This window comes from Protopterus annectens, chromosome 8.part0, assembly GCF_019279795.1.
Source record: "Protopterus annectens isolate FY-2018-M chromosome 8.part0, PAN1.0, whole genome shotgun sequence".
NCBI lineage: Eukaryota > Metazoa > Chordata > Ceratodontiformes > Protopteridae > Protopterus > Protopterus annectens.
The window spans coordinates 198,638,963-198,656,628 of record NC_056741.1 but is presented as its reverse complement, the minus strand read 5'-3'; positions in this window follow the sequence as shown (position 1 = coordinate 198,656,628).

Below are 17,666 nucleotides of genomic sequence, written 5' to 3'. Positions count from 1 at the left end.
GAGATGACCCTTGGACATGCCTGAATATAAAACTATTTTCCCCTAGATAAGTGAGGAAAGTGAGTACAAGAACTGTTTTACTCTAAGCAAGTGAGAAAAGTACGTACAAAAACTGTTTACCTCTAGGTAATGAGGAAGATTGAGTGTTATAGTAATCAGTAGCTTACTTAGTGCTTACAAGTTCTGAGCAAGTGCTGAGCATGAATAAGCAATCCAGATAGGGTCTTGGATAACATAAACACAATGCCCCCCCCCCATCAGGTACACAATCATATATCCATGTACACTACACAGCCCCTATAACCACAACTATGCAGATACAAGCTGCACTCAGGCTGCATGGGACCTGTCCACATCCCAGGTTGTATCATACACATATGGCAAAACAAGTTGCTCTCCACATACACATCATGTAAAACATAGCTTCATGTCAGGCTGTGTACACACTGAATGGTGCACACCAACAGTTATCACAACCCACAAAGGGGGAGACACCACTGATAATGGGAAGTACTGCACTACTACCCTGCTGAGTCTGGTCTGAAAGGCCATGAACCTTGATGAACTTATTCTTTGTCAGAGTACAGATGTAGATGACAGTAAGGTTGATTTCACACTGCATATCATAACCTTGTCACGTCATAGGACATCATCACCCATAGTGTGTTCCACCTGCACTCTGTATACTAGATGTACATTCCTATGTCACAGGAGTGTTTTGCAATGGGACTGCTGGCAGAACCAACACTACAGAAGGTGTCTGAATAATACATGCACATCACACCAGTACCAGCTACAGTAAGACAAGGTTAATTCATTGTACTCACCCTCATTGTAGTCTACACCATACAGACTAACAGAAGGCATCTGCCTATTGAAGTATGCAAATGACTATGACCTAGGAGCAATAGCTGACTCAGAGTGTTGAGGACAACATACAGAAGGGACTTTGTGGGTGAGGTGTGTGACATATGGCCACAATCTGACAGCTACTTATTGCATTGTCACCCCTATGTTAATAACCCTGTACCCATGAACTACCACCTAGGCAGCAGTCAACATAATAGACACTGTGTGTAAGGGATGCAGCTGGGCAGTTGTCTTTCCTGTGATAGTTATGTCACCACACCTGTCAGGTAGTCATATGTGGCAACCCTAATCATGACAGGGTGCCATCCATGAATATAGAGATCATTCTCCAGCCATACTCAACACTCAAGTGACCCATATCAGATCACATATTTTCTTTATGGGGTATTGTCCATGTTCAGATGGCCTACACCAGCCTTCCCAATCCCCATCTCCACTATGTAGCATGATGCCTACCCTGAATAAAGTCATGTCCAACCCAGTGATGTTAGACATGCTACACATACACATCTTGATCTCAAACACATACTTCATGGACATCCACCTTCCTAGTACAAGGATCACCACATGCTGGACAGATCCTTGTCCCATACACTTTACATACTCCTGCCATACTATGCATCCCTGTCCAGCAAAGCTGCATATTGCCCCCCTCTCAGACATGGTGTGATGACCACATGGTAAATGTATCATTAACCCTGTGGATCAGTTATGTGGCACTGCTTCACCTGGCCCCAGATACTCACCTGTCGGCTACAGCTAGGTAACTTGTCATCCTAGATTCATACATGGCCCAGGGCATATAGCCTACTAGTTGACTTTGACTGTACATGCTATAGTTGATATCCATCCCTGCAAATACCATCAGGCTAGCCAGTGTCCCATGTGTATCACATGTGCAACACAGGTGATACATGGAAGGATGTTGAACTGCTGTACAGTGCCATGTAGATGTATATGGCAAACACATACATGTAAAACATTCCGTGAGCAAGTCTGCAGGGTCACAGGTCATGTCTGTTAAGGCAGTGTAAGTCTTTATATGTGACATATACACAGCATCAAGGTCGACTGCATTAATGTGGACTCATCCAGGCATGTGCTGATAGGTAAGAACACCAGTACAGGCAAACAGACATGCCCACATAAAGACAGCATCCACATGGAGTATGAGCAATGTAATCAGGTGACACACACACATATATGGTGATAATATCCAATCACCATTCAGTGTCAAATGTGTGTGACACAAGCATGTCAGTGGTGTCAGTGTCATGTAGATTTGCAAATACAACTATTTAATTGTAATAAATGTGATACACTTATATGTTCAGCTGTAGATCTGTACATCTCTGTGAGTTACTGTGACCTGTCTCCATCATTATGTCTTCCAGGTATGCCGCATGCAAGGCTACCACCTTATACCCGCTTGAAGGATGAGGCCCTCATCCCATACCTACATGACAATCATGATGCCCTGTTCAGCCATGTGCCACAGGATGCACAGCAGCGGGATGCCCTGTAGCAGGAACTTTGCAGGAGGGTTAATGATGTGGGTGGCCACAACTGCACATACCAGCAGGTGCGCAGACACTGTATAGACCTCATTAAATGGGTGAAACAGTGTGTGAATGCAATCGCCAGGGAACAAGGTGCAACAGGTGGTGGGCCACCAACCCAGCCCCCACTCACACGTACCAAAGAGCTACTGGCCAACCTGGCGACACCTGCAGAACAACATCCACAAGCCTTAGCTGATATCGTGGAGCTTGGTGTCTCTCAACCACCGAGCCTGGAGTTTCCTGGTAAGTCACTACTGCACATATAGAATGAAACCACTAGCTGGTATGCAATTATATATTCAGCGCAGCTCTAACAGAGGATATTGAAGTAGGTATATTCCACACAATTGTTTTATTAATAAAATATTTTCAGCTTTTCATGTGGAACACAATTGTGTGGAATATACCTACTTCAATATCCTCTGTTCGAGCTGCGCTGAATATATGATTGCATGCCAGCTAGTGGTTTCATTCTATTGTTGAATTTTGTGTCGGTAGGTTTATACTACTGCACATATAACAACTATATTCCATATATTTACATGTGTCACTGTACAATATGTAATATAACATCATATGCAAGGCATGTATGCACACATGCCACATACATAAATATGCTACTCTGTGTATGCACACATGTGCATACTCCATAGTATAGTCTATTTTACTGGCATATGTGTTAACATGCACATTGCACCTGGTAGCTATTATACAAGCGTGGATAATGATCATACTGCTGTGTCACTCCTATTTAGGTACCTCTGGTGTTCCGCTGTGACAGCAGCCCATTGCTGGTGAGACTGTTATTATTTATCAGGCATGTTAATGCACAGATCCATCTGCCACGTGGCCATTTACCACATGTACACATAATGTATGGTCCTGTCACAATATACAGGTCGGACCTGCAATGCATCACAATGGATACCCATGTGCAATACTTGCAAACTATGTGAAACACTAACATGAAACCTCACAAACTGTCATTGCCAGATGTGTGGACAGCTGTGCATACAATGGCGGAGGTACTGTTCACTGTAGGGACATGTACTACAGATCAGAACTACACATGTGGGGAATACAAACAGTACTACACAGTGATCTGGAGTATGGCCAGCCCACAGGATTCACTGGTGTGGATCATACCCCTGCTATGAATGTCACACAATGTGATGTGCTATCTGACATGTCCATGACATCTAGTGGGCTGGCTGCAACACTGCCTAACTATCCTGAAAAACATATCCCACATACCAAACATACCACCCTTTGTCTGCATAACCCTGTCGTCAGTGAAGCATATGACATCTATGGGTGTATGTCATATGGGACAACACAGAGATGTGAAATAGAGGCCCATCACAACCATTTGGCCAACACATGTACACACATGGCCATGGAGGATGGCCAGAGACATGAAGCAACATGCACAGTAGATGTGATGTACTTGTGCGAACACCCTGCAGTACATTGGCTCCACATGGTCCAACTATGGCCTTTGTGTAATGGTTATATTGCAGATGTGGAACACTAGACATCCTACAGGCCTGTGCACATCTTATGTAGGTGTGACATCAATCTACCACATAAGATGTGTTGAACATCTTGAGTGTGTCACGACATGATAGCAGTCACCTATACAGTATCTACATACATACACAGAGAACAACATCAGCACACAGATACAGTGCATTCCCCTTGCTGGTGTCGGACATCACTGTCATCCTTGCTCCTCATGCGTGTGTGTGTGTGGTACACAGATGTCATGTGGGACATGGTGTACCAACGAGTTTACCATGTCTGGCCATAGTTGCCAGGCAGCAGCAATATGGTTGCAGATGTGCAGGGGTGTCATCCATATACCCTTCAGTGAGCTGTGTCACACATTACACATCATGGTTTAGTGTGTATACACCTCAGTGACGTGGGTCACATTCCACAGTGTAGATATATATATATATATATATATATATATATATATATATATATATATATATATATATATATATATATATATATATATATATATATATATATATATATATATATATATATATATATATATATATTGTATCTGAACACAGTCATGGCTATGAACTGTGTCTGTAACTCACACTGTATAGCAATAGAGATGCCTCATTATTCCCTGCAATGGCCATGCACATCAGCTAAATGCACAGTATATCTGTAGGATGGACAGACAACACTGCATTGGGACACCATTATCCCACTGTATATTTGACAGGACACCTTTGTGTTAAACATGTATGCGTGTCATTGAACATGTCAGCAGATCACATGTCATACTACATGTGATTGCCAAGGTCATATGCCACACATCAGGCAGGTGTACTGTTAACCTGTGCTGGTCTACATGGAGTAACACAGGGATGTATGCTAACTACTACTATGATTGTGTAATTTGCATGCCTTCTGCTATGACACATGTATGCTGTTGTGTGCAACACAGGGATGTATGATAACTACCACTATTACTGTCTGAGCTGCATGCTGTCTGCCATATCACATGCATGTTGCATGCCTTCTGTCATATCACATGCATGTTGGGTGCCATAGCGTGTGTGTGTGTGTGTGTGTGTGTGTGTGTGTGTGTGTGTGTGTGTGTGTGTGTGTGTGTGTGTGTGTGTGTGTGTGTGTGTGTCTATTGTATAGATTGTAATGTACAGTTCTTGTCTGCCCCTCACACGTGATGTAGATGCGTTCCCCTCCTGCGATCCATCTGATGTTAGTGTCCCCACAGACTCTAGCAGTGATGATGAATGTATGACTGTGGCACAGGCAGGGTTGTCAGGGGCTGAATCTGTGCTATTGGTTGCCATTCCACCTATATCACCCTCATCCCCACACACAGTTCTCATGCCAACACAAAACCCATCACCAGTGGCCATAGAGGAAGACAGTTGGCAGGTAGTAGCTTGGAACAGGAAAGTGTGGAGGCTCTGGAAGGTGTGCCTGCACACCATGATGTCAGCCAACTGACTGGTGATGCCCCACACAGGCATGTGGCCAGTGCTGCTCATAGGAGGACCTCTGGCCAACATGCCTCTGCAAGACAGAGCACAGCAGCTGGTGTCAACAGATGCATTTTTCAGGCTGTAATGGAGGCACAGGCACGTACTGAATGGCACAACAGAGAAGATCAGTGGTTTCAGAGGGCTGCTGTCTGTTCTTTAAACAACAACACCCAGGCAATGGTAAATGCTCAACAGCAGATTGATGAAGCTTTGGATAGACGATTGGGTGACATGGTTGGAATCCTTGACCATGGCATGACAATCCGCGAGCTTGAGCTGTCTGTGCTGGAACATCTGGTAGGAGTAAGGCATAGGGCACGTGAGCGTAGGCCTGCTACATCACCTGTTTCAGATCTACGTGAATGAGCTATCTCACATGCCTGCTCCCATAGTGGCGGTAGCAGCAGCAGTGGAGCTGGTGCTATGCTGTCCACACCAGGACATAGCAGGCCACGTGCACATGGCCCTGGATGGTCCCAACAGGGGCATGGTTCCAGTGGACATGTGTCATCAGACAGTACCCAATCTGCACCTCTGCCTGGTAGTGCCCATGCAACCCCTGGCAGGCACAGGTCACGTGGCCATGGCTGGGCACTGTAAACTGTAAAACCTGGCCTGTACAGTCTGCAGCTGTCAATAATACCCCTGTGTAGGCCAGACACATGCCAGAACTGTGTGCATACATACACGCACACACTGGAAACATATGTAGGGCACTGCAACACACACATGCATAACATCCACACATGCCCATGTAGATCAAAGGTCCTAACCCACACACATGATGTCATCCAATGGTGCAGCCTAGGCATCTGGCAAACATTATCACCCTGTGCATATGATGATGCCTATGCCACATCCCTGTCATCCACACCATCAGTGCAGGGACATGCTCATATGGTCTGATGCACAGGGTGAGCAGACTAGGAAGATAAGTGTAGATTACAATTGTTGTGTACTTTTGACAGGCAGCAGACATACCATGTAGTACAGGTTTACAATGCATTTTGTACTGTTAACAGTATGTGTCTTGTGTAACAACAATAACTGCATGTCGGGCATGATGATCTGCTTTCCTCCTTCAGGTCTAATTGCATGTGCCGGTGAATGTCAGTGTTTGCAGTTAGTGTCCCATATGTAAATGTGGACTACTCACAGGTATGTATGAAAATACCAGCATAAACCTTGTAGCTTCCACATCACAGTTAGAAAGTCCCACATTCCAAACAAGTCTACAGATCTACTGATCCAAGAGCATGATAGCTGTGTATTAAGCTACTGTGGCTACAGACATGACATCCATACTGGGTGACATCACAGGTACAGTTACATGGAGTGGGGAGATAAGAGAGCGGTCTAGCTGATGACAAGGGTAGAGGCCAGTGGGAAGCGTGATGCCTCATTGGAAAGCAGTAATACACATTCCCATGACAGGATGCAAACACACAACTGCACCCTCACACTCAGGTATTCACACACATGTATTCAGAGACACAGTAACACACCCACACACTCACAGATTCATCGACACAGTAACACACACACACACACACACACACACACACACACACACACACACACACACGCACACACACGCACAGTTGCTAGTGTTGAGGTGAGGACCCCTGCCTATGTGCAAATCATCATTACAGTACTGTGCACTTACATGATGCACCACAGAGATTACACTTGTACAGGTAGTCAGTATGGCCTAAGATCAGGGACAACAACATGGATAGTAGATTGTATCGCATGGATGGGGGGAGGGGTCTTATCAGTTCACTATGGTAACATACATCCTCAATCCAGGGATCAGACAGCCATACACACACACACACACACACACACACACACACACACACACACACACACACACACACACACACTGTGACATTCACTATTGAATGCACCTATGTCACGCACATACAGATACCTCACATGTGTGAGATACACACCCCTGCCTATGTCCTGCTTTCTACATTGTAGTCTGTACAGATGTCTACAACAGTGTACAGGAGAGTGAGTAACAACTGAGATGTATTCCCTACCATATGTGACATATATGGAGATACACGCAACCACACATGCCAATACTGTGAATCAAACACCTGCCTATCTCATGATATGTATGACAGATTTACAGCAGTATTGCATGCATTACAAAGTGTACTGATGTTTTCTTTGGCAAATGTGCTGATATATGCACACGGGAGGTCTTAACTGTTACAGGTGTCAAGTGATTTACCTTTGTTGTCACCCTGACCGCTGTCTATGTTGTGTGTGTTCCCCTTCAATTAACAAAACCATAGCTTAGTGGTTACACAGGTTATTGTAGGACTGCTTGTGACACACCTGTGAGCTGTCCTCAGTAAACATCCATCTGCAAAGATGCCACACCACTTAGTTATGTCCACACATCTGTCCATACCTGAGGTACATCTTTCCATACTTTCAGCATATCACCATATACAGTTGGCAATGTTGCGGCTGCCTTGCAACTGCATGATGTACTAAGACACACGTCACCTGCATACATCAGCAACTGCATACGCATGGTATCTGAATGCACACCACTACATGTACATTTGTGTAGGTTCAACATTCCTGCCATTTGGGCATGTTTGTAGGAACTGCAATTGGTGGACATGTGTAATGACATACATGACACATGGACTGTTGTATGATATGATAGGTGTCATGGGTGACCAGTACAGAGGGAATGTTACCTCAGTCAACATTGTTATCACACCTTATCTGCTGTTAGCATTCAGCAGCCATGGACCTACATTCCATGTGCACATCTGTAATGGCTGTAGCCACCTGTCTGCACAAAGGACAACACCAGCTATGCTATTTACATATATGTTGTATGTGTGTGGCATGTACATATACAGGCAAGGTACATGTATGCCATATCCAAACATGAGGGTGTTTACTGGTGTACAGCAACAGTCATCTGTTAATGCTGTAAATAACAGAGGGCCCCTGGTATGTGCACAGCTGACCTGGTTACAAACAGTGGTATCATTGCATTGCATAACACATGATGCAACTGTGTCAGTACATGGGTACTCTGCACGTTGATGTAGAGCTAGGTACAGTCCACTGGTCAAGGGTCACATGGTGTTGTGCTATTATATGTCCTACCACATGTATGGATGTGTGTTGGTGGTCCAAAGGCATGGTGGTGTCTGAGGGTTACATCCTAGAATGCAGCTTTTGACACTGTGTCCTGCACCTGACTCATCTGTGATGCCTTTTGTGGGAGTACTGGTCAGTACATGTGAGTGTCCTTTATGTATGTGAGGACACCACTACCTGGAGTGGTCCGTACCTGTGTTATGGCTCACATGTCTGGTTCTGAGGTATATGGTGGTAGTGCTATTGTGCACTACAGAGCCTTCAGCCAGGTTTTCCTCACTGCACAGATGTCAGTATTCCCCATTGTTGGATCTACAGTGAGCAGCTGTGATTACGAATGCTACACATCTAGCATTGGTTAGCATAAGCATACAATGCAGTTGTCCTCTAGGTGTCAGGGTGTTATCTTGTGTTTAGGACATTTGCCTTGGAATGGCACTATATGGGCAAATGTGACCTAGGTATTATCCCCACTCCATTGAATCATGGATGCATGTGATATGTGACAAAGGCCTGTCTACTTTCAGTCATGTCATCACAGAATGACAAACACTGGACAACCTCATAATTACAGCAGGACATTGGCTCATTGTGTTGGGCAAGTGGGTGCCACTCCTAGCAAGACATCACTGTGAGTGATAGTATTGTGATTGGTATAGAATGGTACATCTAAGGTGACGGACAGCAGCAGAAGTTGTGTATAAGACAGGTGTCAGATATATGTAGTGCAGCGTTCCTGCTAACAATGACAACTACTAACACTGGAGTCCATTACAATGTGTTCTTTATGTCTAACTGTAATAGCATGGCCACTGTGGCCTTCAGTGTTTAGAATCAAAGTGCATCCCAAACTGCCCTGTGCTACTAAGTGTATGAGCATGCCCACTATAACCTTGTGTAGATGGACACATAGTGCATTCTGAACAGCCCTGTGCTACTAAGTGTGTGAGCATGCCCAGTGACACCTTGTGTCGGTTATGTGCCTCTATCTGTATGGGCATGGCCATTGTAACCCTGTATAGTGATAGTAGTCGTCCATGCCACAGATGGGCATACTCCAGTTCAGGTTGGATTCCTTCTTTAAACACACAGGTTCACAGTATGTACATTTTAACTGCCAGCATCCCTGTTAATGTTCACATTCCTAGAAGGTCATAATGAGAGCCTTGAAATGTGTAGTCTCTGTGGTGCGACTCATAACTATTCACTATTATAATAGTGATCTGTAAATAGGCAGGTGTTCTGTTCCCACCACTGGCATGTGTGTCTCTGTCTGCCTGAGTACAGAATAATGCTTTTAAACTGCTCACACTCCATACAATTCCTATACCCAACTTTGGCAAGGCTGATGATGTCACCCACCTAGAAATACACCTCTTGGAGTGCTGTGACCCAGTAATCTCAATAGCACGTTCTGTAACTGCGTAATGCTGTAGTGTGATAAAGTAGTTAGGTTAGTGTTCTAGTCCCAAACTTGCCAATTGTGTGAGTGTGTGTGTGTGTGTGTGTGTGTGTGTGTGTGTGTGTGTGTGTGTGTGTGTGTGTGTGTGTCTCCATCTGCCTGAGGACAGAATAATGCTTTTAGACTGCTCACACTCCATACAATTCTTATACCCACCATTGGCAAGGGTGATGATGTCACCCACCTAAAAATACACCTCTGGGAGTGATGTAACCCAATAATTTTGGTAGTGTGTTCTGTAACTGCATAATGCTGTAGTGTAACAAAGTAATTAGGTCAGTGTTCTAATCCCAGACTTGTCAACTGTGTGTGTGTGTGTGTGTGTGTGTGTGTGTGTGTGTGTGTGTATGTCACCGCCTGCCTGAAGACTGAATAATGCTTTTAGACTGCTCACACTCCATACCATTCTTAGACCCACCTTTGGCAAGGCTGATGATGTCACCCACCTAGAAATACACCTCTGGGAGTGCTGTGACACAGTAAGCTCGGTAGCGTGTTCTGTAACTGCGTAATGCTGTAGTGTGATAAAGTAGTTAGGTCAGTGTTCTAATCCCAGACTTACCAACTGTGTGTGTGTCTGCCTGCAGGAGACAAATACAGTGCTTTATAGAGTATGTACTCCCTGTACAAATCACATGACCACCTTTGTCAATCCTGCTGTTGTCACTCACCTATAAATACACCTGTAGGAGTGCTGTGACCCAGTATTCACCATAGCTCATGCCCTAAAAGCATATTGCTGCAGTGTGATATGGTAGGTAGGGGTTCGAATACAGAACATGGCAAGTGTGTGTGTTTGGCTGCCAGAGTCTGTGTAGAGGTGGCTGTGAGTGTTTAACCACTGGATATGTTGGGGAGTGGATTTTGTAGTTTTCCAATATGATGTCCGTCTTATGACACATTGGCCACCTCACGAGGAGTACAGCTGTCAGTCAGCCACGGGACTGTGTTGGCAAGCCATACCCCTACATCAGGCAAAAGCCTAGTGAACAAAGTATGCAACCCTACTAGTACCCAGCATATGTCCTGCACCCATGTGCCATACACAAACACACTTGCCTAGGATATCCCACTATGTTGCTAGTACCATGCACATTAATGACAGATAGTAGGCACAGTGTGAATGTAGTAGGCTGCAGAGGACATGGCACCCTGTAAAGTGGTACAATAGGCACATATTTGCAGACAATATGCCTTCACTATGTTCCCCACTGGATGCCTGCAACATATGTGGTGCCATCAAATGTGATCCACAGAGGCCATACAATGCCGTGCACGTGCCATGTATGGACCATTGCCACTGACACCATGGAATACCTGTATCATGCAATCAATGCAGGTGCAGGGTCAACCTGCTGGCTATAAGCACATTTCGCCACACCAGGCCAGTATTGGCATATCGGGGGATAACAGTCTGTGTACACAACATGTGCCTGCCAAACCAGGTACACCTGTACATGTCACTGTACAGTATTGTGGGACATGCACATCCCAGGCAATGTCCATGTGAAGGACTATCAAACACAGACATGGCATGCATTGCAAAGCTATGGCCATACACATTGGTAACCAGGATGTCAGGGCAGATCATGCAGTACCCATCTGTGTGGGACATTGCAGACACTACACCCCTGTACCATACTGCACACCATTGTCGGGTGATGCAATGCCAAGGATTACCCATCACCCAGCCTTGTACAGCCATCTTGCACAGCCAATCACTACACACCCATGAAGCAATGCATACATACATGCATGTCAGTACTGGCACCTTGTGTCTGCGTGTGGGTTATGATGCTCCCAACCACAGTCACTCCCAATATAACCCTCATTGGCATACCAACAAATGTCAAACACTTTCACATGCCCTAGCCCTTAGAACCTCCAGATATCCCCTTTGTTGCATGTAGTCCTGTGCATTACTGCAGTGTGGCAAACTAAGTAGTTAGGCTGTGTATTTGTGGCCCTAGCAAAGCGTGTCAATGTGAGTCCATTAGAGAGTGTGGTTGTGGTGACAATGGCATCCATTCACGTGGACAACCATGTGTGCTACACTTAATGTATGTCTGCTATATCTCTGTTGCAGATGTCTCTCACCTCCACACATATATGTTCTTACAGCACAGCAACATGTCAGCTTTGTGGCACATGTAGTAACTTCATGCACATGTAATAGTAATGACTAGTCAGTCAGGGGTTTGACTCCTGTACTGTTAGGCATGTGGCAGACGATGCTTAGGGTTTAGTCTCCAAGCCCTTCTCTGGTGTACTTTGCCTGTCCCTCCCACACACTCTCTGGTGGATGTGGAGGTGTACACCTGCTCAGCAGCAGCATGTGTACTGTAAGTGATGGACATGATCAGGTGATGGCCTCTGCACCTACTGCAGTCCTCCTCTAGCTGATTGCATGTGGAACAGCTGTGATGATGTTCCCATAGCCATTCACATGATAAACACAGTACACTATCTAGGAAAATCATGTTAGTATTTGGCAATGACAGTCGCTGTCAATGGTACCTGGATGTGGTGTTCTGGAACGGCGTCCCAGATGATATCTGGATGTACCTCAAACATCATACACAGTGGGAAATAGCCTAGAGACAGGAGGGTGATGTGCCACACATGACTACATCATGTACGTGTAGCTATGCTGCATTGAGATTACTGCCTGTTTAACATGTTGTGTGTGGTAATGGCTATTCTGCATGTTTTAATACAGACAGTACTCTGTTCATGAGGGACCCCCATCTGTAGGGCCATCTGTGACCTGGTCAGTGTGTGGAACCATTTGTTTCCTGTTTTACACACTGAACACACATCTGTGCACAGCAGGAGCATTGTGCGAGGATTGCAGACAGTACATAATGATAGGGATGTGTTACTGCCATCGCATCCCTGACTGGATATATGTCACATGAAACAGTGGTATGACAGACACTGTCTGGGGTTCCCAGTGACAAGCCGGTAATGGGCAACTGTTCATAGCTGCGGTCAAACGTCTACTACACATTATACAGATGCCATGCAGTATATATGCATGTGTTGTGCTCCCTCTGCAAATGTATACCATCTGTTATGTTGGGTTGATGTTGATATCTATGCATACTGTTGTAGGCAATCCTGAATGCTGTTGTCTTTTACTAAGCCATATGTGGGTTTAAACTGCAAGACCATAGGCTGTATGGGTTGGGAGGTCCCGGCAGAACCTCCTCTCCCACTTCAGCTGACCATGGCACCGGGCATCAGCACATCTGCGGCCCAGCCTTGGACCTCAACCTCTGTTGGCTCTGCAAAGCCTGAGGATGGGGCAAGTTCCCCCTGGGAGCAGGACCAGATAGGAACATGTCTGCTGTCATGCGGTCCCGGACGTGTTACGTTGGGGGCTCATTAAGGGGTTCTGAAGCCAGATACACAAGCTCAAGGGTGGAGTATCACATTTACAGGGTGATGCTGCCCCTCCTGGACGGCCCCCAGCACTGCCTCCTTTGCAGCTGTTTAGGTGAAGTGGCAGCTGCCCATGGCTGGGAACCTCTGTCCCACTGTTCCCATGGGCTTGTGAATGCCAAACACCTATCGCTGTCCGAGGTGTATCCCCACATGTGTCATATACTGACCCTGTATGCTGTCTTGTCTGTGATCCTGCCCTACCCATCCTCCACGGCCATACCTACTCTCCTTCCCTCACATCCGACCCTCACCCTACGGAATCATAAGGCCAATCTGCTCCTAGTACAACATCTGCCCTATACATAGCTGTCCATTTCACACACGTGCCCACTGGACACATGTAACCCTTGTAATACACATCACAACATACTCCTGTTATCCTCACCCCTGTCCCTCAGGCCCACGATCCTGGTATGCACATCACTCCTAAATGGTCCAAGTACATGTGATGAAGACAACCCCATTGTACACCCAACACTACCGGTCCTTCTATGGTTACCCCCTTTACCTTTACCATGATGATGATGTTGCACACAGCACCTTCCAAGAGTACTGTTCACACATGATGATTGGACAGGTACTACTGTGTTAATGTACATTACATGCACAGAGGGATGTATATGGCCAATGTACAACTGTTTGCGTTTATGAATGACTCATGTCTGTCTGAGGGAGTCTTGATATTACATAGGGCAACACCACTACATAATACAGGCATCGCTAGTGTTTCCCTTTTCATTCATTTGTAATGCTTTGTTGCCACATGGTATGTCCCTGATATATCTCTATATATGTATGTACCTATATGCTGGACATAAACACTCACATATACATCTGCATGATGGGATACATTCCTATACTGTTGAATGACTGTGCTGTATGATATGTTTGTGGTACTGTCCATTGTCTGTATATCTGCCATGGTGTATACATAAATCACATTAGCTGTGTGTGCAGGATCCTGGTTCCGAGCCTTGCAGAGGCAGTTTATTTTGTTGCAGAGCAGAACAAGGCCATTGCATACGGAGGGAGTAAGGCACATTAAAGCAGTTGTGAGCGGGTGAGCATGGGTTTGCATGGTGTTAAGCAATGCTAAACTCTGGTTACAGCTTCTTACACTTGGTTAGCCTCTACATTACTTTACCAGTGCAATACTCGCATACTGGTAGACAAACAGGCTTACACCCGCTCGCTCCCACACTTGCGAATGCACCGACATTGGTGCTTGCATCTGACACTCACACCCCGGGGTGGGAGCGAAGACCACAGTATTACCTTGTGATGCCTATTACACTGGATTACATGCCTACAGTATAGGAAATGGCTGCCCATTAGGTGACAGCATGCCATTCGACTGTATGGTATCGGCGACCTGTCCAGTGATTTATTCATATTATTTGTGTGTTCCTCTTACAATCTGCACCCTTCTGGCTAATACATGGGAACCAAGACTCTTCAATACAGACAAGTAATTGGGTTTTTGGACCCACATCTATCGGCCGAGTCATGCTACCACATACCTATTATAGGGTTACCACCTTTTTCAATTACCCAATGTGGGACTTTTATGTAAAAATGTCAGATTTTGCAGGGCAAAACATACCCACAGCCAGTACAAAGGAAAGAACTTTACTGGTTTGCCTAAATAAAAGCTTATTCTTGTAGCATTATAGTTTCTTATTCTGTTTCTTATAACATTTAGGTGTTTCAGATAGAAAATACTTGTTTTATGCAACTACTACAGACAATATAGGAAAATCTTTGTCCTAAAATTTCAGGACATTTGCCATATTTTCAATTATTTTGTAGGACACAACTGCCCAAAGGGGACTGTCCCTCGCAAAGGTGGACAGGTGGTAACCCTAACCTATTATTTTATCATCTTTCTAAGGTAGTCAGTGGAATATGCGCTTTCAGTCAGTATCAGACCTCTCATACGAATGGGCAAAAATGAACACTGAATCAGGGACACTGAATAACAACATCAGGGACACATTTAGAAATTTGGTGCTATTAACCTGACACATTGACAGACCCAGAGCATATGTATTCATACACATTGTCTGAGGTACATGCTGTTTATGACTCTTAAATGTTGTCATTATTCATTACGTGTATTCCACCACCTTTCACCCTAATATCACTAGTTCTAGGAGGGTTTAGGTGAGATAGAGTTAGATTCTGAGTCGTAATCACGGACATCCCTGGTAATCGGGGACAGTTCTATGGTATGATACCTATGTGTTCCCCAATGGTTTGCGGACTATCCAGTGGATGTGCTCTTAGGGGTTGGGAGGTATGGGCATCTGCTATGCCCACATCAGAATATTACTTACATCCATGGGGCAGTCCTAATACAGCTCTGCCAGCCAACACCTGCACGCCTAAGCAAATAATCGCATACCCATAGTTCCCCTACCTGCCACTCCTCTACAGCACTCATCCTTACTGTGGGCACAGGTGGGGTATGAACACGCTACTACAAACTGCCCACTCTCCCCATGTCGGGACACGTCATACGTTGTGTGGACCTGTGTGTTATCAGGCTTGCACAACCTACTGGTCCGTGTACATCTACAGCCTGGTTGAAGAAATCATTACCGGGACTAGCTCTGATCATTAATTTTTGGTGTTCCACAAGGGATCGCTTCAAGTGTAGACCTTGCAGATCTCTCCCACTGGTAGTATCCTGCCGGTGGTCTGAGAAGCAGTGGTGTGTTTACCTTTATTGTGTGTCTGTATGTCTCACTGGCCTAGCTGGGGGGTGGGGAGTGATGCTACGTGTTACACGTTTGTTTATTGGACCTCCCACCAACATATGCCCGGCCTGTGAACATATGTTACTAGTAACTGCTGTATCATATCCTAGCTATATACATGTGTATATTTACTGTAACTTATATATATATATATATATATATATATATATATATATATATATATATATATATATATATATATATATATATATATATATATATATATATATATATATGTATATATATATATATATATATATATATATATATATATATATATATATTTATATATATATATAAAATCTAAGGACATATAGGTCTATGGTTGTCTGCATATGTATATATTCATATGTGGGTATGTATCTGTAGTCTTTCTCTGTATGTATACATTTGTACTATGGTGAGTGAGAGGCATATCTCTATCTCACTATGGGAAGATATACACACACATAGCTCTAGATATATACATCTACATCTGGCTATTCTGTTCCTTGCCATATAGATTACACTTTGCTTTAGTGGGTCTGCAGTGGGTGTGGCTGCTCGTTGGGCGATGTCTCTGCACCAATGAATACATTCACTTGCATCCCTAGGGCTGTCCATATTGGCCAACATCAGCCAACACCTGCACAACTAGACACATAAGTAGCTACCCATAGTTCCCCCACTCTCACCTCCTCGACAGCACCCATCCTTACTCTGGGACCTGGACAGTTCTGGCCACACCACTACACGCTGCCCACTCTCCACTTCATGGGACCCATTTCATAAAACTGTCTCTGCCCATGGGCCATCAGGGTTACCCACCCTTGTATTCCAAGTCTGTATACACCGCGGACAAAATGGACAATATTTCACATTCGTATGGTTTGGCCAATTTTTGGGGTGTCCCATAAGGGACACTCCAGTATGTGTTCTATGATTAGAATCCATGGGTGTACTATGTACCCCCGTTGTATCCTGCCTGTGGTCTGGGAGCAGTAGACACTTTACATCAATTGCGTGTATATTTCCCGTGTTCAGCTGTTGGGGGTGGAAGGGCATGCTGCGTGTGTCATGTTTCTTGCCTGGGCTCCTCACTTCCATTGGCATAGCCTGTGAGCATATGTCATTCCTGTGTGCTGTTTCCTATCATAGCTGTATATCTCTATATATCTACGCACACACACACACACACATATATATATATATATATATATATATATATATATATATATGTATATATATATATATATATATATATATATATATATATATATATATATATATATATATATATATATATATATATATATATATATATATATATATATATATATATATATATATATATATATATATATACAGATTACGTGTCATAAATGGTGTGTGCTGCAGTCGAACCGGCAAC